Raw genomic sequence first — 24,754 nt, 5'->3', positions numbered from 1 at the left:
TTTAAAAAAATAAAACCCATATGATTTATTTACTTAATAAATGTTAAAGTGCTAGTCAATTAAAATCATGTAAAAATATAATTTTTGCAATAAGTCATACATAACATGTATTTTAATAGAGTAAAGGCAAATCAAAATAACTATGTTACATTGTAGAATAGATAAGAGCAAAAAATACGAAACAGATACTTTTGAAATAACTTTTATGGATTCCAAAGATTTATATTTTTGATTATTTCTTATAGTGTGTTCTTAGCTTAGAGTACCTAGGGAAATTCTGGAAACAAGTATAGTGCTTTCAGTTACAAACTACTCAATGGCATTATACTTAAAATTTCAAACAGAACACACAGAAAAAATTAGTTTTCAGAGATGAAAATAGTTTACAACTTACCTAATGAATTGTTCAAAACAAGTTATCCTTTAACATTATAAAACTACGTCACATTCAACACGGAACAATATTGTTGCAGCAACCTTTGATTTTAACAATGGGTTTTGTTTGAATGCAAGTTTTAACTAACTACAGTACTTTCAAACCGGTTCCGCAACTGATTCACAAGAAAGATAAGCTACCTGTCTGGAAGAGATAAGCGCGATAAGTCTCAAATTTATGTTGCACTCCAGCTGTTTACTATTTCTATTGTGTCCATTTAATATGTCCCTACATTACTGTAGTTCATTTAGCATTTTTTGGACTTGAGTGCATCTTGATCGTGATTCTGTGCTTTACAACTAGCGTAACATTTTACATAGTTTCAAGGATAGATTTGACGTAACTAAACAACAATAATGGTTTTAAGGTTAAGAATATATGCATTGTTATTGCGGATATTGAAGAGAGAGCTCTTATAAAGATGCTAGGCCGTACTCTTGATAGTGAAACCTTCTATACAGTCAATCCTTGGCTGAGATCCTGTTGCTTGACCACATCATGATTTTTAGAGTCCATAACGCCTACGGACGGCTGGTGGGTGGTAGGCCTGGGCGTCCTTCCAAGTGCATGACCCAGATATGATGCGGTCTCAGAAGTGCAAGCAGATCCTGAAAATTGAGGACTCGCAGAAGGCTGAAGTGGAATTCCAAAGAAAATAGCCCATCTCATGCACGAGCAAGGAGGTTTTTACCCATAGACCTACCAATTTAAAAAAAGTTCAACAGTTTGAATTCTTCAAACCTGAAGAATATCCGAGAAGAATATTTATAATGAAATGTTGCAACATGGAATATGAGGTGATACACATAATGTAGCTATGGAGCGATTCAGTGTAAATCTTAAATTTAGCTCCAGTTCACCTTTCTCTTAGTGCAGCTTCTGGAATCTGACGCTGTCACAGACCTACTCTTGGAAACTGGAGTCGTTTTCAAGTCTGTGACAGCCTCAGATTCAGAAGCTGCACTATGAGGAAGGTGAACTGGAGTAAACTCAACATTTACATGAGATGATAATCTTTTTTCCAGTAATATGTGGTGGTCACACTTTAAAAGTTGTGCTATTCCTGGAGAATTAAAGACCTACTCCTCTCACGAATTTATCATCTTCAAGAATGCTTCAGCCTTAACTCGTGGTCTGGAATCGTGAACGCTCAGGTATTCGGTTCCTGAACCGCCTGACCGCTAAACAACGTGTGATATTAGATATTTTACAACACACTTAATTAAATATTTTAAGATTTAGATCGAGAAACCTGCCGAATTATGATGTATTTTAAATGAAGGCAAACTACGCCACTAAGCATTGGTTGTCAGGTGATATTTAAATGAAAGATTTCGATAAGCAAATTTTGTCCCTTTGCGGCAAGCACAGTCCCAAATTGTCGGTTTATGTATATGAGAATTCTGCTGAAAGTTAGAGCACGCCATATAAATAAGAAAAATTATGATTAATAATACAATTAAGAGAAGCATTTGCCCAAAATTATAAAAATAACGTTCACACAACTTGAAAGAAAATATTTTACATAACGTAAGATAAGAAATAAGAACGAAAGTCGTTGTTACGAAAACGTTTCTTAATTTTCACTAATAAAACATGTCAAGGAAAATGCAAGAACGTAGCCAGGAAAAATTTTTTGAGGGTGGACAGAGGGTAAGACCCCATTTTGTTCCTTAACCCTTTCAGGGCCAGGACCAAATATGAGATGTTGCAAATTTTTTTCACATATCATATCCCCTGTGACTAGTCAAAAGTGCCAGGCTAAAATTGGCGATTTTGCAGTCTCTAAGATTAAAATTTATAACTTTTCATAACAATTAGAGAATGACCTAAAAGTTGCACCAAATTACTCGTATAGATATATACTATCAACAAGAAATATATAGATGTAGTTTTAAGTAATTTAAAAATTTAAAAAAAAATAGTGTTTTAATAGATTACATAAAAAAAATTTTTTTTTTTTTTTTTTTGTAAATAACTAAAAAAGGAAAAATAATTTTACCGTAGGAAGCTATTTTATTATATTTTACATTTAGAAAGGAACAGCCATACAAAATTTTGTGTTATTTCTCTCATAAATAAATTTTTTATGACACATTTTGTATAAATACGCATAATTGTACTTCGCAACAAGTGATAAAGCAACTGACTCTTACACTGCAAGAAACTTAAAATAAATATTCACATTATGGATTTACCGGTAAACAGATGATTGTAGGATCCATAAACAGTTTCAATACAGTTAAAAACACTATTTACCAAGAAATATTTACACAATTTTATTTGAAATTACTTACACTTTTTCTATTTACAAATATGCTACTTACAATTTTACTCCCGTGAGATCGCAAATTGTCAGTCATTGTAACTATTACACACAATAGCTAAGCACGTAACTACTAACACTACTAATATTTACAACCACAAAATAAAATAATAAAGGAGAATCCAGCATACAATAGTACGATTACACTAAAGCATAAAGAATTAACAACAATAGATCGAGTCAACTGATAATGTCACGTGACAATTACGAAATAAAATTGCATAGACCTCCAAAATAAAAATGATATTCATATTAATTATCTACAAACATACCAGGGAATAAAAAAAACATAAAACTATAATCATTTGACGTCGTATTTATTTAAGAAAACGACGAATATCAAGGCGACTATATATTGCCGCCTGGCACTTTTCAGACGCGATCTGTGGCGGCAATATATTGCCGCCTGGCCCGGAAAGGGTTAAAAGTGCTTGGCCCGTTTCTTTGTTGAGAACGATCTTTCGGCAGTATATGTCAGTAATACTGAATTATTTCAATAATAACAATCGTTTACTAAAAAGGTAATTGAAAAACTTTTGGGGTGTCCGCACCCCTTGAATACCCTCACTGGCTACGTCCTTGGGATAACGAATGATTAAGTGCATAATCATGTTCAACTCGCCATTTAAAATGATAATTTTGGCTTTGTGTATTTTGAGCGAATGTTTGCCGTGTTAAGCCGAAATTACTCGTATATTGTTCTAACCGTAGAGGTAGCTCCTTAACTTTACAGTGTAAAGAGCTGGTACAATTTAAAAGGCCTTTTAATTATACCAGAAAGTGATGGCTTATTTACATCTTAATAAATACTACGCTTTCATAATTTAAAGTTTAATCAAATAGTTAAATCAACGCCTACTTTATAATGGATCTTGTTAAAAACTTTGGCCATAACGTTGAGATGAATGAAAGCGGAAACCTACATTCTTAATCGTTACTCCTTTTCAAACAAAGTTTAAACATTGGGAATTTCTAATTGGTAAAGTTAATTTGCGGCATATCTCCTTTCGAAGAAAAACCCCTCAAAATTTCAAATACGACAAAACGTTGTACGCCTTAACAGATTTTTTAGTTTAATTTTTAATTTTAAAAGTAGTGTTTAGCTTTTAGGTTTGTAATTTCTAAGTAGCCTACTGTTAAATAAAAAAAACTTTAAGAATCGAAACTTCTTTTGTAAAATGTGTCAAATCTGTTAAGAAAAAAATAGTTTTCTTGAGAGATAAAGGTAATATAATTACCAAGATGGAGGCTGAAATTTAACTATGACAAAAGTAAAATGTTATTGACTAATCAATAATAAGTAAAATTTTGCCCAAGGACCTATAAAGTCAGTTTTTACCAAATAACACCAGAAAATGACCAAGAAAAGGTCATCAATAACAATTGTTGAAAAAAAACCATAGCAATTGCACAGCCTGACCAATTGTTTTTTCTATTATTACTCTATGTATTTAGTCCGGAAATTCCACCAATTCAGTTCAACTAACCACAACGTAGCGGTGTACAGTTTGATGGTTAGTTTGTTATCCGAGTTACGATCAGGAAACACGAACCGAGATCTAGGTTAGACAATTCTAGCTTAATTATAATTCAAGCTTCCGTTAGTCCCGGACCATTCAGATTGCCGTCATTAATCCTAATAGTAGGCGAGGCTGTGTCCATGTCTTCAATGAGCGAACGAGGTGGATTCCTTGATACCTGAAAGTGAAAGTACCCCCGAGTCAGCACCGCCAGATGACGTCATAGCACAACAGGTGTGACGCGCATGCGCAGAACTCGCGCGCCGCGCAACCTTCAGTTGAAGTCGAAGACTTGAATTGTTTGGAAGTGTCGAAGGCGGAGTTCAATGCGCTTTGGAAGTTAGTTTGCGTATGTGTTTTGTTTTGGACGGATTGATCTTTACATAGGTGAGTCTTTCACTTAGGTGCATCTTTTCAGGAGGATCTATTCATAAATAACGATGTCATTCATATAACATAATGTTGGTTTGACAGTACACAATCAATAACACTAAACAACTTATTCAGAAGACGTTATTTTGGCAGTTATATATTCTATCTTGACATACTATCATATTTTTATGGATGGTGCATTTTACCAACGTTTTACTGTGAAATATTATTGTAAATTCCCAATTGTGAGCAAAATTACGGTTTTAATTTGGAAAGTTAAAACAAGACGAGATGTTTCACACATTTGGACAACAATATACTTACTAATTTATCCGCATAACAATATTGATTAAACATTATACACTTTGTGTAGTATTTTTGCAGATTTATAAAGACTATTCAAAACGAACAAGGATTGCAGAAGATCGACTACGTTATTTTTTAAAGACGAAACGCTGAAAATAAATTGTTGACAGAAAAATTGCATTTATGCATCCACTTAGTAGCCTAAGTAGTGTTTTTACACTCATAATAAGAGCCAGCTGTTATTAAACGACCTTGAGTTTACTCCAATGAGAACAATGTTAACTTAAAACACTTTTTGCGCTTTTATTTTTAGTATTAGGATCATGTAAGGTATATCATTTAAATATATAATAAATAAGCATCCAAATGCTTTTTAATTTATCTTCTAAATTGTATCATTTTTGAGTATTTAGATGTTAAAGTACAATTTAATTTTACATAATCAACAAAAAAACTTCGTAAAAATTTAAAACAATATTTCTTCCATAGTTATACGACTAAAAATAAGGTCACAAAAGTTTTTGAAGTTGACTTGTTGATTGTTCAGCAAATATTGTTAGAGAAGAGATTGTTTATCCGTCCTTTACCCACTGATAGAATTATAGCTACGTCTTGGCGTCATAGAAACTCTGATAAAGCTATTTATAAAACCAAAAAGTCAGTGATAAGTACCAGTTAGCAACAAAAAAAAACAAACAAAAAAATTATATTTTTTTCTAAAAATTATGGTAGGATATTTTTTACGATCTATGGTGGGGCCAACAATATATCTGAAAGGATAATTCTATTTTTTACGTTTACCATTGATATATATTATAAAATGAATAACACTAAGGAACGTTTCGAAATCTGCAATCTGATATCTTCCTCAGGTGAATTAATTTTTAAGTTTTTCACCTGAGGAAGAGATCAGATTGCAGATTTCGAAACGTAGTGTTATACAATTTTTTACATACAACGATGGCAAATGTCCGAAATCCTGTTATCCTTTCAAACCTTCTATAGTCAATAACAAACTTCAAACAATATAAAACTATTGGATAATGAACTCAATTCAATATAAATCGGGAGATGAAGACAGTTAAACGCAACTGCGGGAGGAGACAACTGTAAAATGTCCGCCCGGTTTTCCCCGGAAGTGTTATAGTTAACACATTAGCTGCATTGAACCGGTTGTTATTGACCACATCGTCATTCTCGCGTACACCTAATGCAGAAAACCCGTTTTTAGTTGACTCGCTAAATGACTTAACAGTCCATTTTTACATATTGGATTTTTACAACAATAGTTTTCTGTTTTTGAATATTGAAGGGCGTGGCATATACCATATTCTCATACATCGTGTTGAGCTTAATCAGTATAACATCACCAGCAATATAGAGTCAGCTTTGGGAGTATATGTTTAATCAAGTATAATTCTTATACTTATTTTTTTATTATTAGATTAAATAAGATAAAGCGATGTAACGAAGTGTCGAAGCACCCTACAGAGCACAACGAAAGTATTTAAAATGACCGAATTAAGTAACTTGATCACATGTGTTAATAGGCCTATGTCACATGAGAGCATATCACTGATCGTACTGTTTATTTTCAAATTTATATATTTTCGATCCTCTCATTGCCATCATGGTTATCCAAAAAAACCAATATAAGAATGTCATTTTTACCTTTAATATCGACTTTATGACCCCAAAATCTGCAAAGTTCTCTCATAGATTCAGATACCTCTTAAAGTTTCAAATTTCTAGGGTCTTTATATCAAGAGTCGTCGTAAGAGCGGACAGATAGACAGACGCATATACAACGAAGAACACCATACGGGTACTTATAAAATTATTTTCGTGGTAGTTGGTGTCGCGACCATAATTAGGATTATATTTTCAAGATAATATTTACCCAAATAATAGTGATTTAAAGATACATCCTCAGAAATTTGAAATTTAAAACCATTACTCACTTGAACTTAAGCTAATTGATAAATCGATAAGGTGATTTAAGATCTTAGTAATGGCCACGTCTATATGCTGAGCACAAGTGTATGAAAAGAAATTAATCATTATCATTTTGAAATATCTACTTGCAATTTCAACACTGGCACACTGAAATCGCAAACCTACGTCCACAAAGCCAAAGCATACTCTCAAATCCTTTTGTGAATGCATTGGTTTATATCTGCTCTTTTACTTCCAACAATTGGGCGTATAGTGTACTGAAGCTTCATACAACACAGACCTTCATAAATAAGAAAGAAGCTGAGTGCAAGATTGAAGGTTAACAAGATGTTTCACTAAAGGAGATCGGCTACGCCTTCATCATCCATTTTCTGCGAACAATTGGACGTACAATCTACAGAACGACATACAACACAGACCTTCATCTATAAGGAAGCAGATGAGTGCGAGATTGAAGGTTAACAAGATGCATCACTAAAGGAGATCGGCTACGCCTTCATCGTCCATTTTCTGCGAACAATTGGACGTACAGTCTACAGATCCTACATACAACACAGACCTTCATCTATAAGAAAGCAGATGAGTGCGAGATTGAAGGTTAACAAGATGCATCACTAAAGGAGATCAGATACGCCTTCATCGTCCATTTTCTGCGAACAATTGGACGTACAGTCTACAGATCCTACATACAACACAGACCTTCATCTATAAGAAAGCAGATGAGTGCGAGATTGAAGGTTAACAAGATGCATTCACTAAAGGAGATCAGCTACGCCTTCATCATCCATTTTCTTTTAACAATTGGACGTACAATCTACAGAACTACATACAACACAGACCTTCATCTATAAGAAAGCAGATGAGTGCGAGATTGAAGGTTAACAAGATGCTTCACTAAAGGAGATCGGCTACGCCTTCATCGTCCATTTTCTGCGAACAATTGGACGTACAGTCTACAGATCCTACATACAACACAGACCTTCATCTGTAAGAAAGCAGATGAGTGCGAGATTGAAGGTTACCTAACAAGATGTTTCACTAAAGGAGATCGGCTACGCCCTCATCATCCATTTTCTGCGAAACAATTGGACGTACAGTCTACAGATCCTACATACAACACAGATCTTCATCTGTAAGAAAGCAGATGAGTGCGAGATTGAAGGTTAACAAGATGTTTCACTAAAGGAGATCGGCTACGCCTCCATCGTCCATTTTCTGCGAACAATTGGACGTACAGTCTACAGATCCTACATACAACACAGCCTGCATCTATAAGGAAGCAGATGAGTGCGAGATTGAAGGTTAACAAGATGCATCACTAAAGGAGATCAGCTACCCCTTCATCATCCATATTCTTCTAATAATTGGACGTACAGTCTACAGATCCTACATACAACACAGACCTTCATCAATAAGAAAGAAGCTGAGTGCAAGATTGAAGGTTAACAAGATGCTTCATTAAAGGAGATCGGCTACGCCTCCATCGTCCATTTTCTTCAACTTGTACTTTCTTTGTATTGGCTCTTCGTAAACAGGCTTTTACTCGAAAGACCCAAAGGACTTTTTCAATCCCGAAGAAATGTCACCAAAGCAACATTTGACGCTATAATTAACTTGTTTTTCTGGCATCGAGGCAGTGAGGCCAATCGACCGGGAAAACCGGGAATAAGCACGGAATTTAACGCACAAGGAAAAACCGGAAATAAGACGGGACTCTCTTTGTAGAACCGGAATAATCTGAAAAATAAATACCTCCCTTTCTTTATTGACTCTAAGACCTTATGAATTCAAGAGATAATTTGACAGCTTCTTCAATCAAGATTTGGTTAATCCAAAGCATCGTATTTTATGATTCGTGTAACTGAATGAAGATCGATAACATATTATGGGTAATGATGTCTCCGAATCGATTACAGAGTGCGTGGACAGCGCGTTTAAAATCGACCGACCGATTGTTTTAGTTTAGTTTGTGTACGATTGGTCCTCACAAACGCCCCGATTGATCGTCAGATTACAGGCTAAAACAAAGAAATTGAGGTTATGGTTTGATATGACGGTAACATCCAAATCTTAAGTAATTAATATTATCACCAGTCCGAAGACGACCGGCCGAATTCTCCACATACGTCAGTTTTCGTCGTCATAGCGGTATTGGTTGGACGACGGTTGACTCCCATCTGTTCTCCGATCAACTTGACTGAACTACTGGCGTAATCCACCGAATCTCCAACAAAGATTCGGATACGAGAATCGATCGATGAGATTCGACAATCGATCGACGAAATTCGACAATCGAATCTGTAGAAGACTCGCCGCGTCGTTATTGGATAATCGGCAGAACACAAATTCCAATAGCCAATAGCTAAACGTACTCTTGTCGTCATTTCTGTTTTAAAAAATCGTAAATAGATAACCCAAATAAGAAATTCCATACTTTTAAAATATCTTGCTTGCAATAGTAATTACCGTATTTATGTTCGTGTATCGCCGCTAGTCTGCTGCGTATATTCGCGGGCGACAGCTGATCAGCATATGCAAATTACCGATCGCGAAAACATGTTTTTGTTGTGTTTTTGTTTGAAAACCTGTTTATAGATATCTGAACTAACAAATTGGCGTGCTTTTGTAATATTTTGCTTTCGGACCGGATTTTCTATGTTTATGTCTGCACACTTCCGGGCGTAAGATGTATCTATGCGCGGACGTCGGCTGCTCGACGGGAAACAGACGACTGCTACTTTTATTTTAACGTTACGTCATATTTTCCGTATTTTTACATACATCTACTCTATGAAAATATAATTTATAAAATTTAAGTTAATTTTTTTGATCGCGAATAAAAGATTTTGAATTTTTTGTATTATTATACCATAGACCATAGATATTTACGGAAATGAAATATATTCTGGGAGCCTATTGTATAATTTGTGTCGCAATTAAAAGTAAAAGGTCAAGGACATGACTTGTAGCATTAAAAATATACCTGTCTCTCTGAACCTGAGCAAATTCCTTAGAAGTCTCGTGGTATTCTATGGGGGGGTTTCTCCCCAAAAGGACAAAAAGAGTTAAAATAGAGTTCAGATAAATGTATATTTTTTGTTCTAACGAACCGATCTTGTGTACTAGCAGAATCGTATCTCATACTCTGTGTACTAGCAAAATCGTGGTGTTATATCTTGCGTACTAGCAAAATCGTATCTCATACTCTGTGTACTAGCAAAATCGTGGTGTTATATCTTGCGTACTAGCAAAATCGTATCTCATACTCTGTGTACTAGCAAAATCGTTGGTTATATTCTTGCGTACTAGCAAAATCGTGGTGTTATATCTTGCGTACTAGCAAAATCGTATCTCATACTCTGTGTACTAGCAAAATCGTGGTGTTATATCTTGCGTACTAGCAAAATCGTATCTCATACTCTGTGTACTAGCAAAATCGTGGTGTTATATCTTGCGTACTAGCAAAATCGTATCTCATGCTTTGTGTACTAGCAAAATCGTGACTGTTGCCTTGTGTACTAGCAAAATCAGTGGTATCATACCTTGTGCACTAACAAAATCGTGGTATCATACCTAGGGTACTAGCAAAATCGTGGTATCATACCTCGTGTACTAGCAAAATCGTGATTCTTGCCTTGGGTACTGGCAAAAGCGTGGTATCATACCTTGTGTACTAGCAAAATCGTGGCCTCATGCCAAAATTTAGTACACTCTCGAGACTGCTGTATGCCTGTAACTCTGCGTCGGTAATTATTTGTTCTCTTTATTTTTCCGAATTTCATACATTCATTTTCCAGACATTGCAGAACGAAAGATTATTATTATTAGCTATACGCGATGTTATATCAACACATTGAAAAACACATAGCTTAAATTAGAGGTAGCGACGAATCTTCACCGAATTTCTCGTATATACCGCTTGCGACTGAATTTGCTAAGCTCGCAGCTTCGCGGAATTTCCTGCTAACACATCTGAAAAACCACCACCGTGACATCTGGGGTGAGGGTTAAATACAGTATTATACTTTTTTTGAAAATGGACTAGAGAATTGGAAATTGTCGACCGGGAAAACCGGGAATTAAAAAAAGAAGGTTTTGAGTGGCCACTCTGTGCCGACAGCGGCTAGTGTTCACTGGCACACTCTTCCCACGCAGACTTTAGGACATGGCGTCTCTGACCTCGACTCGCCTGAGTTTGCTGAACAGAAGGCAAAGATATCCGGTCTGTTGATGGCACGACACAACCACAACCGGTTTCGAGTACTCCTGAACTGGTTCTAGCTGGTGGGAACGGGAACGGCACCTGAACTGTATTATAGCTTTTACTAGTTGAGCAATCGTACTTCAAGCGGTGAGAATGTGTCCAGAACCAGACCTTTTGATGCAGTTCTTCTATAGAGGCACTACTGATTCCTTAAATGCAGGATTTATTTAGTTGCCCTTTTGAGGAATAACTCTGGTTTTGAGTAGGGTAGGAATATTGTTATAGTTCATCTACCCCACCTTATCAACACAGGAAAGCAATGTTTTCAAACGAACTTTTTGCACATTCTAAAAGATCCAAGTTTCTTCTTCAGTAAGCAAAGTCAAGGGCAAAGTGAATGAATAATAGATTTGTTATGTCTTGAAAATGTGACATGGTAAACGGAAATACGGTATTACTACTTTGTGTACAATGATTCTAACTAACGTGTGATGAACTTTAGAGCCTGTTTTAAATGAGAAAGTAGATGTCGGAGGGTGGTATCTGCATCTCCTAAATTAGGGCAGTTGTTCTCCTAAACCAATGAGGCATTACTGAGATCAATGCCTAAAATCCGTCCTCGAGGACCTTTGCAGGAGGCAGTCCCTCCCCCAACCTTCCAGGGAATACCAATCCAGAATATCCTGTCACTCCGGAAACAGCGCAAAGGTCTTTTACGACTAAATACAATTTCTCACCTACTTGCTCTACAGAACAACTGGTCTACCCAATTGACTAGAGTTCACGTTAGCAGCTGAGTGCTGAAGCACCAAATTCAAACTTGTAATGCCATCTCTGCACACAAAGTACAAGTAGAGATTATATTTCTAGTCCACGAAGAACGCGGCGCATGGAGGTTATTCAAATCAGACTCCACCTCACCACAAATTCCGTCAACCCCTCGAAGCTGTTATTTTAACGGAATTTATTTTCCTCTCGTGTAATTCGCGGCCGTAACCACGGATTTCTTCTTGTCCAAATACTGTTACGTTATTTTCCATACAGAATTGTGATACGTATATCGTACTTTTCAGTCCTATACCTAGGCAGTGAAACTAATTAACACTTTAAACTGGGCGAATTTTAACGACTTTGCACCTTTTACATCTGAAATTACAAATCAAAAAGTTTTGCGTCACTTTCAAAAAGCACATCAACGATTAAGACTCATTTTCCCGCCCTACGAATTAAATCCTTTCGTAATTGTTGGAAAACACAGCACGTGTCAAAATACTTGACGTAAAAATTGTATAACTTTCCAGTAAGAAGTATGATTAAGGGCGACTAGCTGCCTAGTAAAGGGATATCTTCCGCGTTAGTTTTCTAATCTGAGAGTGTATTAGTGCACCTGTAAGCTTGCTGTGCTGTAACACTGATTGATGTTCAGCTACCTTGCAGCTCCTAAAGGTTATTGTGCCTTGACAAAATATATTTTATTTCTCAATCTCGTTCAGTTCTCGGAGTACATCGTCTGAGGTTATCAATCATTACAACTGAAGATTGTGACCTATTCTTTCTTAAGCCTATCTGAACCATGCCTAGTTCTTAACTATTGTTGAAGTAACTCAGCACAATCTCTGTCTGAAAGTTTCTTGAAATGCGCGAATGTGTTTCGGGCGAGTTTTACTTATAGTGTGGACATTGTAGTTGTAAAACGTTCTTTATTACTTTACCGAGGTCTAATCAAATCTTTGATTCTTCCAAGTAAATTGAGCCCCTGATTTCCTAAGCCCCCTTGGACAACTGGATTATGAATGCTACAAGATAGAATGCAGAAGCAGGTCAGATTCTTCGAACTCAATCTTACCTATGTAGGAAGTTAAGTATCATGAAAAATGTCAAGTGTAGACCTCAATTCGTTTCCAAACTATAATCCTGCGTGATAGACTTCGTCATGTTCATCAAATTCTATCAATAGAAATGGGCGATCATGGATATTTGCTTATACAGTATAGTAATGAAGTTTAAAGCAACATTTCAAGTTTCTACCTCAACTGGCTCTCAAGATATCCTCCTGGGAGACAGGCTACGTTGACCTTTATGAAATCCCACGAATGGACATACACTACCATCGAGCTCTATCTTGTACGTGTACTAGTAAAGTTTCAAGCAACATTTCAAGTTTCTACCTCAACTGGCTCTCAAGATATCCTCCTGGGAGACAGGCTTCGTTGACCTTTATGAAATCCCACGAATGGACATACACTACCATCGAGCTCTATCTTGTACGTGTACTAGTAAAGTTTCAAGCAACATTTCAAGTTTCTACCTCAACTGGCTCTCAAGATATCCTCCTGGGAGACAGGCTTCGTTGACCTTTATGAAATCCCACGAATGGACATACACTACCATCGAGCTCTATCTTGTACGTGTACTAGTAAAGTTTCAAGCAACATTTCAAGTTTCTACCTCAACTGGCTCTCAAGATATCCTCCTGGGAGACAGGCTTCGTTGACCTTTATGAAATCCCACAGATGGACATACACTACCATCGAGCTCTATCTTGTACGTGTACTAGTAAAGTTTCAAGCAACATTTCAAGTTTCTACCTCAACTGGCTCTCAAGATATCCTTCTGGGAGACAGGCTACGTTGACCTTTATGAAATCCCACAGATGGACATACACTACCATCGAGCTCTATCTTGTACGTGTACTAGTAAAGTTTCAAGCAACATTTCAAGTTTCTACCTCAACTGGCTCTCAAGATATCCTTCTGGGAGACAGGCTACGTTGACCTTTATGAAATCCCACAGATGGAAATACACTACCATCGAGCTCTATCTTGTACGTGTACTAGTAAAGTTTCAAGCAACGTTTCAAGTTTCTACCTCAACTGGCTCTCAAGATATCCTCCTGGGAGACAGGCTACGTTGACCTTTATGAAATCCCACAGATGGAAATACATTACCATCGAGCTCTATCTTGTACGTGTACTAGTAAAGTTTCAAGCAACATTTCAAGTTTCTACCTCAACTGGCTCTCAAGATATCCTCCTGGGGGGACAGGCTTCGTTGACCTTTATGAAATCCCACGAATGGACATACACTACCATCGGGCCCTATCTTGTACGTGTACTAGTAAAGTTTCAAACAACATTTCAAGTTTGAACCTCAACTGGCTCTCAAGATATCCTCCTGGGAGACAGTCTTCGTTGACCTTAATCAAATCCCACAGATGGACATACACTACCATCGAGCTCTATCTTGTACGTGTACTAGTAAAGTTTCAAACAACATTTCAAGTTTCTACCTCAACTGGCTCTCAAGATATCCTCCTGGGAGACAGGCTTCGTTGACCTTTATGAAATCCCACGAATCGACATACACTACCATCGAGCTCTATCTTGTACGTGTACTAGTAAAGTTTCAAGCAACATTTCAAGTTTCTACCTCAACTGGCTCTCAAGATATCCTCCTGGGAGACAGGCTACGTTGACCTTAATGAAATCCCACAGATGGAAATACATACACTACCATCGAGCTCTATCTTGTACGTGTACTAGTAAAGTTTCAAGCAACGTTGCAAGTTTCTACCTCAACTGGCTCTCAAGATATCCTCCTGGGAGACAGGCTTCGTTGACCTTTATGAAATCCCACGAATGGACATACACTACCATCGAGCTCTATCTTGTACGTGTACTAGTACAGTTTCAAGCAACATTTCAAGTTTCTACCTCAACTGGCTCTCAAGATATCCTCCTGGGAGACAGGCTTCGTTGACCTTTATGAAATCCCACGAATGGACATACATCATCATCAAGTTCGATTTTGTTTATGTAGTAATGAAGTCTGTACCTCAATTCTTTTTCGAGTTATCCTGTGGACAGACAGAAGAGACATGTTGCAGGCCTCTTGATAAAGCTTTGATAAAGCTCAGCAAAAAATTACCACTGCTAACTTTCTTTTTTAGGAAGTCGTCGTAAAATTGCCCATACCTTTTCGACTTGTTACCGTAAGATTCTGCTCTCTGACATTTTGATCTAAAACCGAAGTTCAAGGCTTCTTCAAGTGTTACCAACACATGTTGTGACTTGCTGTTTCTTGTACTAGGCCTACTCTGCAGTGCAGGTGTGTCGGACTGTCTCCTTCCACTGCGAGTGTTTACCGCCCATAGGGCCGGGGAGGCGATGATGGAATGTATTGTGTAACACGAGCAGTAACGGCCATGTAAGCCGAGGTGCCGCGAATGTGGGTCGTCCACTTGCCTTGTTTCTTCGCCTGTTTTTCTCCGGCTTACTTTCGTAGTCTTCATTCAGTGACAGGACCTCATTAAACGTTCTTGGACGTTTAAGGTGATGCAATTGATTTCCGGTTGGAATGTGCTTTTGTTGTAAAAGAAAAAGTTGATCACAGCACTTTTAATGTAACTTTTAGAGGACAGAAGTTTATAAAAAAACCCGTTTTTATCAATTAAAAGGAGTGGAAGACATTTGAAGCAGAATTTAGGGGCCACCTTATAATCAAGGCCAAAGAAATACTGTTAAAGATCAAAATTTAATTTTCTAACAGTGTAAGGAATGACCTTTTATTTATACAAAAATTTATATACTTAAAAAAATGTTATTTAAAATTATATTCCATTTAAAATGTAATGTCCACAATTTGAAAATCATAACAAATATCACATCCTGAAGCCACAACTCATTTATATACTGTAAAAAATTCTCTTTTTTTATCTTCAGTTTTTTATTGTTTGGGCCTGGTTGCAAAATTGACTGATTTTCTATCCTAAATACTTATAATTTCTCGTGGAGTGGAATTTCTACTTTTTTCCATTCGTAAATACGGTCATTCCATTTTTAGCAGCTTTTAACGTTATTATAGTTTTTTGTTGTTGGAATGTTTATATTGAACATTTATTTCGTTTCAAATATTACCACTTAAGTGACTTCTTACCTGATCCAAGTTTAATCAGCATTACTTAAAGAGACTTTAACGCTGATTTTTCGAGATTCTACAGTATAAGATAGGCCCGAGTTTTCATTTGAGAATTGTTTATTGGCAGAAAAAGTTGTTCACTAATTTTGCCCAATTTGCTCTGCACCGCGTGTAATACCGTTTCTTATCTCCAGGTAAAACCAGTTAATACAAAACATGACAAAATTAGTGTTTATAATTTATTATTTATGGACATAAAAATGACGTAAAACAACTTAAGAAGACGATACGAATTCAACTCGAACAAATTTAAACTTTTTATTAAGCCTGTAAACAATTTAATGATATGCCTATAACATAAAGTTTCTAATCACCTATTGTGAAGTAGTATATTTTAAAATCACATGTTTTAAGTCCAGCATTTTCTATTTAACTGGTTTATATACAGCATTTCGTATAGCGATTTAATACAATCATTAGGTTTTATGTTATTTTATTCAAATATTATGTTCTCACTGGAAATAGGATGTGGGCAATACGTACACAGATCTCCCACACAGGCTGCAATAATGTTTCCCATGTTTTTACTCGAGGTAGCATTTAACATTAGTTTCTCATACGCTACATAACAATAATAGACTGCTTAACTATAACAGTTATTGTAAAACAAATGAATTTGTAAAATAGTATTTTTGTTACGGAAAAGTCAATAATACTACTAACATCGGAAGTAGCTAGCGACTTTAAGAATACAAGTTGCGCAATGTTTTGAATTCTTGCGGAAATCGTGCCTCGAACAGAGAAAGCAACATTGTTTAACCGTAGTAAACAATAAGGGGGACACATTAAACATGATTCTTAAGTTGGAATTTTTTTTTTATAAAAATATGGTTGATTTTTTAAATTTCATATTTGGAAAAGTTAGGACCATTTTCTTTAAAATCATAAAAAGTCTTCGTTGAAATGCCCAAGTGTGGATAAAAAAATCAAAGACGTTCTTATATGAATGTGTCATTGAACTCAGTGGTTCCACAATGCTTTCTGATAAGAGAAACACGACACATTAGCAAGCACCTGCTCACGCGCGACCAGGCACGCAATATGACGCAATCAAACAATACAAGCACTAACGCAAGTATGCGAGATACGACTACGACGAAGCATACTAAGTGTGTATCCTTGCGTTGTCGTTGCGTGTCATTTCGTAACTTGGAATTTCATATTCTTTCGTAACTAACATGTCTTGTTTTACGCCCGTCGTAAATGATGTAAAACACACACATTGACGACGGTGAACAAACCCATCAAATATTCACTTCTTAATTAAAGTGTGTTTTGTATGATACGTAGCGAAGGAGTATAAATTAATAGTCTCTGTGATTAATATGCGATTCTGTACAGTACGAAAATAAGGATTCGTCCATAAAATTCCTTGCAATTTAAGTTGAATCCCGTACGGCAGGTGGCGAACGATTAGACCATAATATTTCCTGTGATTAAAGTTCGATGCTGTACGGTACGTAGCGAAGATTTCGACCATGATATTCCCTGTGATTAAAGTGCGATTCTGTCTGATGCGTAGCAAAGAGTGCGACCATGATATGACCTGTGATTTAAGTTCGATTCTGTTTGGTACGTAGCGAAGGGTTCGACCATATTATTCCCTTTGATTAAAGTACGATTCTGTCTGATGCGTAGCAAAGAGTGCGACCATGATATGACCTGTGATTTAAGTTAGATTCTCTCTGGTACGTAGCGAAGGGTTCGACCATATTATTCCCTTTGATTAAAGTACGATTCTGTCTGATGCGTAGCAAAGAGTGCGACCATGATATGACCTGTGATTTAAGTTAGATTCTCTCTGGTACGTAGCGAAGGGTACGACCATATTATTCCCTTTGATTAAAGTTCGATCCTGTACGGTATGTAGCGAAGATTTCGACCATGATATTCCCTTTGATTAAAGTTAGATTCTCTTTGGTACGTAGCGAAGGGTTCGACCATAATATTTCCTGTGATTAAAGTTCGATCCTATACGGTATGTAGCGAAGATTTCGACCATGATATTCCCTGTGATTAAAGTTAGATTTTCTCTGGTACGTAGCGAAGGGTTCGACTATAATATTTCCTGTGATTAAAGTTCGATCCTGTACGGTACGTAGCGAAAATTTCGACCATGGTATTCTCTGTGATTAAAGTGCGATCCTGTACAGCAGATATTGAAGGATTAGACCATAACTTCCTCTATGATTAAAGTGCGATTCTGTCTGATACGTAGCGATGAATAAGACCTTTGTTCACTGTATCGTCAGGTTCTTCGTTAATTGCCTGTGGTAGATAATGGAAGACACGTGCCTTTGTAGTATTTACGTAACCAACGAGATCTAATGAACATGTTCCATTCAAAAGACGTTATTCAGTATAACGTGATGCAGCGGTGGTAACCTTGACTTCTTAATCAAGGTCGTTATAGCAACGCAACACATAATTACTTTTTTATATGATAAAGATCGTAATAATATACAACATATAGTGAATGCTATAAAATATTTCAAGTATAATTCTCTAAAACACTCACGTCCTCTAAATGTTTACGTATTTCTAAATTATGTTCTATTATATAGATAACAACTTACAAACTATATTCACTTAGTATATAACATTTGTTTCGACATTAGCCATTTATTCAGTAATATCAGAAAAACACCAGTAACACTACGTTTCGAAATCTGCAATCTGACCTCTTCCTCAGGTGGGTAACTATCCCAACACATAAAACACCTAGGAAATCATATCATTAGCATGCAATGAAAATTGCCGCACTAATTGTAAGGAAGCTATTTCTACGTATAGGAATACAATTAAACACATGCTACAAATTGTTAAGGTAGCAGTAATTTTTCGAGATTTACCGTCGTTCAGTGACACATATGAGAATGCCAATGGCGCAGTGTAGCGGGTACGGTGGTTATCACGAGATAACCGAATCAAGCAACGTCGAGCGCGGCTGCTGCTTGGATGGGTGACCGCTGAGCGATCCTGTCCTTGCAAGCAGCCCGCTTGCACGGCCATTGGTGGCGGTTCGGAAGTCACCTTTAAGCCTTTGGTCCCCAGGTTAAGTGTTAGAGAGGGCTTCTTAGTCGTTACTTCACCTGATAAAAAGACATTCTTTACTTTATTTTACTTCTTACACACCACGTTTCGAAATCTGTAACCCAATCTCTTCCTCAGGTGGATAGCAAAAACTCGACAATTTTTCTGAAAATCTATCTCGACCACCACCTAAGGAGAAATCGTAACAGAATTATCCTGCAGCTGAGATGTGTGTGTGCTCATCGGAGGATACTAAGATGACGGACGGCATTTCTTGCACAAGATGTTATCAATATTCAACAATTCTTGATGAGTGTCCATTTGAATAATGTCTTACAGCCTAGTTTACATACATATCCTGTTTGAGCCCAGAGCTCGTTAATAGCCAATAAGTGGTCTGTGAGCCGGTGCCGGAAAGTTTGTGCTTTCATGATGACACTTTTACTCACAAGAAGTGATTTCTCCAGGAAGGTAAAGGTTAACATGTTTCGTCTCCTAAGCGCTGTGTGGCGTGCGAGAGATATAGGCCTACGTTATTAAAACTTGAAGTAGTTCCCAGTTATGGAAGACGATCAGAGGCTGTCGTGCTCAGCTTGGAATGTTTACCATTCTGTCTAATGACCAAAACGCCATCAATCCTTGAAAGTTGTATACGGTTGTAAACTTTATCGACTGCTATTTGTTGCATTTAGTGTAAATAATTTACCATGGTACACGCATTTTTTATTGATATTTATTTTAAAGACACACTATCATTTAGGATCATAAATTTGAGGTAGCAGAAGAAAATGTGACATTGTTATAAAAGTACAAGCACTTAATACATTCGTTAAGTTTCAATTCTTGTGCTTGGTTTTCATTTTTATCATATAATACTGAAAAATATTACCGGAGAGTACGTTATCTCAGCAGCAAATAAACCGACTAAATTGGATAACCAGACATAACGTAAAGAAAGAGTTGTCTAACAGACGGTAGGACGGACAGCCCTTTAATCTTTTAACCCTAAATTCGATACTCCTCTTCCTTAGACAAAGGGAAACCTATATACACTTATAATGCACACATAAACGTACATACATCAAGTTTAAATTCTCTAGGACGTTTTTATCAAAAGTTATCAGACAAACGGCATACAAGTCAGATAGGACTTCTTAGCCATAACTTCACTTGGTGAAATAAGACTTTCTTTACGTTTTCACAGGCGTATAGACAGACTTCCCTTTGATCTTCTGCTCTTAAAAATCAATAGGGTTGTTCCTAAAAAAAAGAGGAACCTATATGCCAAGATTCAAGTCTCTATGGTCTTTCTATCAAGAGTTATCGCCCAGACGGACGGACAGACAGACAGACTTCCCTTTGATCCTCTGCCCCTAAAATCAATAGGGTTCTTCCTAAAACCAAGAGGAACCTATATGCCAAGATTCAAGTCTCTATGGTCTTTCTATCAAGAGTTATCGCCTAGACGGACTGACAGACAAACAGATAGACAGACTATCCCTATGTGACCCTTTCCCCCTAAAATCAATAGGGTTCTTCCTTAAACCAAGAGGAACTTACAAGCCAAGTTTCAAGTCTGTAAGACCTTTCTATCAGGAGTTATACGGACAAACAAATTGACGGCAAGATGTTATCAAGGCTCTCTCAGGTGTGCAATAAAGAATATATTCAATTAGACTGCTCATGTAACAGAAGATTATTGTAAATTTATGTATCAAATATGAGTTGAGATTAGAACTATAGATTTGTCATGGAACCCGCGTAAATGCGTCAAAAGTATCCCGGAAAAGGATTTATAAAATAACCATTGGCTATATAATTCAGATCAAACATAAGCGATTGCAGCACGAACTTGGCAGGGGGTGTGTCTTTGGCTGTCCGCGGAGGGAGGTGGGAGAGCATGTGATTAACCCATTCTCACAACACCCCCAAAACATGCAACCCTTTAGGTCGCCGACCTTTGTCGGTTATACTTACAGCGTAGTATTCGTGCCTTAGGGGTCTTAGGACAGTTGAATTACTCGTAGAAGAACAATAGAATCAGGAATATTCAAACTAATATAACAAATAATTTTCTAAATGTTTTATGCACTGGAGTGATTATATAAACATTTTGTACTCATGAGTTTAGTTTAATTACAACTTGCAATCTATGGATGATGGTGTATGGTACAGCTGGATGACAATTGTAAGGTTAAAAACATTCGAGATTTTTTTTAAACTTATTTACCCCAGAGTGTTTTCATCACCCTATGCATGGCATAATAGGACAGAAGAGAGGTTTAACACAGTTCAAAAGTAAAGATATTTTTTGTAAACTAAAATGTTATTCATTGTGTTATTTTAATCATCAATTGGCTAAGCGTAGATACAATATTTTTTTACTACCAAACATTAAAGAAATCCAACAACAAAACGTAACTAGTATTGGTAAACCTCTAAAAAAATTCAGTTTATAAAATATTATTTTTTAGAATTTATGAACGGTATTTACATGTTGAATTTGATCAAAACTAAATCATTCATGTGTATGATTTTTGTTGGTGTTTCGTTGAATTTTACTCAAAATTAAAACTAAATGTCTGATAACGAGTGCTGTTAGAGAGGTTATAAAAATGGGTCGTAAACATTAAAAATGGAATAAAAATCAATAATTAGGTATTTATGTAAATTTTTAGACTTGAACTAAACATCTGTTTTGGAGGACTAATCTCCTTAAAGACCTTGTAAATTTTATAAATGTATTTGAATAGGAACTTCACTTACATAACGAAGGTTTTCAAAACCGATACCTATGATCGTTTTGTTATGGCGGGTGGTTTTACACACACTGTTCAGTCAGACATGTTCGCTTTTTTACTTTTTTTACCCCGATAAGCCCAAATTGACTTCCACTAAACCCAAATTTTTCTCTTCATTATGAAGGAGAAAGTCAGAAGGAGATCCGTGACACACCTTGATGACACTCATCGTACATTATAGAGGAATGCTTATTTACGAGTAATCTACACAAGGCCTACTAGACAAGGGCGTTTGGTAAAGGTAACTCGACAACTCTGCAACTCTTTAGAATAAAAAGGACGGGATGTGAAAGGCACTTGAGAAGGGAAATCACGATTCCAGATGATAATGTTGTTGGGTGAGAAACAAATCCTTGTGAAGGTGCAATGTGTGTAGAACTTCAGCTTCTTGGAAGCTGTGTATGAGAACACTTTAGATAGTTATTTGGATAAATAACTCTCGATGACGATTCGTGACATACGAGATAACATAGTGCACAACAGTATTAACAAAAAAAAAGATATTTTAACAATGAAACCAACCTCAACCAACAAAATTTGTACACACGGCATGATATTCAGGTTTAAGGCCAAAACATACGGCTGCCTTTATGCTCCCCCTTCCTGCCCTACTTTTTAGATGACACGCCGCGATACCACAGGAAATGCCAACATTCATTTTCTTGTTAGTGATCCACTATCGCTTGTCCGAGTGTAACATGTGTTTGTGCTCTTGTATTATGTGCAGTGACAATGCCTGGGTTCATTTTCTCCTGACTAGACTTCAACCCGTTGTCGAGTATGATAACTTATTATTTTTTTAGAGGCAGTCCATTGCTGCACGTTGTAGGTTTTAAGTACCTTTTACGCAGTAAAATTCTTTCACCTGACGAAGAGGGTAGATTTCAATCCCCAAAACGTAGTGTTTTACATTTCGTACCACATAATGATGGGAAATGTCGGAATTTCTATTATCCTTTCAGTATTATCCAAGTTTTATCTCTTGGAGGGGACGCTGAACGAGTATCGAATCTTGTATCTCAACGTTTGAATCTAAAATTTGTTTCTGAAGGTTAAAAAATACATGAAAAAAATTTTCATATTGAGGTAAAATTTCACCCACATGTTCAGAACTATATATACTTAACCAAAAATTCCACTTTTTGGAAAAGTTTTAAAAAATTTAAAAATCGGTAAAAAAATAGTGGTGGATCTCCTTAATGATTGTTATATTCAACAAATTGACTCACTATATATGTTAACATAGTTTTTACTGTACTCGTATTTATGGGTCGAATTTTTAAGTACTGAAAAATTAAGGGAAAAAACAGAGCAAAATGTTTAGAAAATATTTTTCTTGGAAGCGGATTTCTTTTAGATAACTAACCACCATCTAGAAATACATGTATATAAATGCACATGTTACCACAAGAGATTCGTTGGTCAGTAGCGTAACCACGACTTGGCTTGAGGGGGCGGTAAATGTGATAGAAGAGCATACTATACCAGGAAATGTGGAATAAATGTGACTAAATGTACATTTAAATATATTACATTAGCCTAATACAAAGTAAAATATTTAACAGATGTATTTTAAAACTATATAGATTGATAAAATACGTAATTTCTTTTACTTTTGGAGTGGCTCTATCCCCCTCAAACCCCCCCCCCTTAGTGACACCACTGTCGTTGGTAATAATCAGCTCTTCACTTCGGATATACTAGTTTGAATATGGCTTCGGGCACATCATTTTCTTGCTATTATATCGGACCGTAGCTTAAGGTAATGTGATATGAGTATTTCCAGGTCTAAAGCTGCATACTGTTCACTTTGCAAATGTAATTAATTTTATTTATACTGTTTTAGATAGCTTTGTAACATAGGTACAAGGATTTATCATAACTCTGGTTAGAAACAATTCTTCCATACAAACAGTCGTTCTGTAAGGACAACATAATTATGTCGGTACGAATATCTATTATTCTCTTGACCAGTTAAGAGCTCAGTAAGGCTTTACGCAGTTTTGGTTTGGAACATTTTAAATAGTTTTAGATAAACTAATTCATCTGCAGCTCGAAAATATTACCATGATTTCTTCCGATTGTCAGAAAAAGCCTATTAACTTATTTTCTATGTGTTTTCCCACAGTATAATAGGATATTTATAGGCTAATCCTTTTTAAATAACATACCAAACATTCATAAGATAAGTGGAGGTCATTAGAAGATAACTTCATCTCCAAATTCACTTTCGAATCACTAATTGTCTACGATTAAATGCCATTTTACTAAAGTAGGAGATCAAAATAGTTTCTTAATGGCCACCAACAATGTAACATCTAGGCGTCTATGCGAGTTTTCATGGCAAAGATTGTTTTTCCTCAGTTCAGTAGTTAACATTGGAAACATTTAAAAGCATTTGGATCAATCCTTGGACTTCGACCCTATAGCAATGTTTTGATGTATAGTAAGTGTGTGGATGGCTATGGAATTCCAGTACATTATGAGATTTCAATGCGTTCTAGCTTTAAACACTAGAAGGTTGGAACTTGAATTCGAGAGGGTAGAGTGTGAGAACAACCGTGTCCAAGTAACCTTTGTGGGGTAAGATGGATTGATCCAAACAGGCGGGGTGTTTGTTTCTGCACTTCTTGAGAGTAAGTTTTCTTCTAACTTTAAAGCCCACAGTGGCAGTGTTGTGATGTTTGAAAGCGAAATCCTTTTAAATAAGAGCTATGAGAGAACATGAATCTATGTGCAGAATTCCATGTATTTCAGTTAATGAGTGTATGGGAATTCAGTAACGTCACGAATATACTGAACGGATTGTTCAATTCCTTGCAT

The 24,754-nt window shown here is 36.4% G+C and overlaps 1 protein-coding gene across 1 annotated transcript in view; it reads left to right on the top strand.

Moving 5' to 3' along the window:
* The first annotated feature begins 4,559 nt into the window (after positions 1-4,559).
* The window catches only part of LOC124363190 (CD151 antigen-like), a 59,849-nt gene continuing 39,654 nt past the window's right edge, over positions 4,560-24,754 (top strand). Inside the window, exon 1 of the mRNA XM_046818343.1 lies at positions 4,560-4,669. The gene's annotated coding sequence lies outside the window, so the exon portion shown is untranslated. The remainder of the gene's footprint in view (positions 4,670-24,754) is intronic.

Source organism: Homalodisca vitripennis, chromosome 5 (assembly GCF_021130785.1).
Source record: "Homalodisca vitripennis isolate AUS2020 chromosome 5, UT_GWSS_2.1, whole genome shotgun sequence".
NCBI classification, from domain to species: Eukaryota; Metazoa; Arthropoda; class Insecta; order Hemiptera; family Cicadellidae; genus Homalodisca; species Homalodisca vitripennis.
The sequence above is the reverse complement of the archived record's forward strand: the minus strand, read 5'-3'. Positions and strand labels throughout refer to the sequence as shown.